Source organism: Egretta garzetta, unplaced genomic scaffold (genome assembly GCF_000687185.1).
Source record: "Egretta garzetta isolate BGI_Z169 unplaced genomic scaffold, ASM68718v1 scaffold1037, whole genome shotgun sequence".
NCBI classification, from domain to species: Eukaryota; Metazoa; Chordata; class Aves; order Pelecaniformes; family Ardeidae; genus Egretta; species Egretta garzetta.
In genome coordinates this window covers 67,505-68,227 of record NW_009260362.1, presented here as the reverse complement: position 1 = coordinate 68,227, position 723 = coordinate 67,505, and positions in this window count along the sequence as shown.

Sequence of the window (723 nt, the reverse complement as noted above, 5' to 3'; positions counted from 1 at the left end):
CCCCTCGCCTGCCTGCCCGATAAGCCGGGGCTGGCCCGGAGGAAGGAAGCACGCCGGGCCCTGCAAGGAGCCACCAGCAGAGCCGGCGCCTCGGTGGCCCCGGGCTCGCTTGCCTGCTGCACCTGGTCCGCGCGGCACCACTGCTGTGGCCACATGGCTCCACGCTGTCTGGGCTGCTGCTGGGCCACCTTCCCCTCGCTGCAGGGTCCCTCCGGCTCAAGGGGGGCTGCGGAAACACAAACACACCGGCTCCGGCAGGAAACCCCCAACCATGTGGCTGCACCCAGCCGGGGCAGGAGCCAGAGTCAGCCTGCCCTGCTGCCGGCAGCCGTGGGGTTTGGGGTGATCCCCCCCACTCACCCATGGCCCCTCGGGGACCTGCTGGCAGTGGAATCCCTGGGTGCCCTCCCCTCATGCCAGGCTCCTGCCAGGGATTGGCAGCGGGGTGGGATGGGCTGAGCTGGGGGTGCACAGGGCACCCCTGGGTGCAAATGCCAGGCGGTGGGATGGTGGTGCCTGGGACAGGGGACGACAACACCAGGGCTGCTTGTCCTCCGAGCTCTGCAGAGCCTTCTCACCGTGGGTGGGAGGGCGCCTGGTGGGATGGGTGCTGGGTGCTGCAGGCCCCCGGTGCCCTGCCGTGTAGGGCAGGGAATGCCTGGCAGCAGCGGGGGTGCCAACGGTGGGAACCGGGGTCGCGCTGGGTGCTGGCGATGGCGCCCG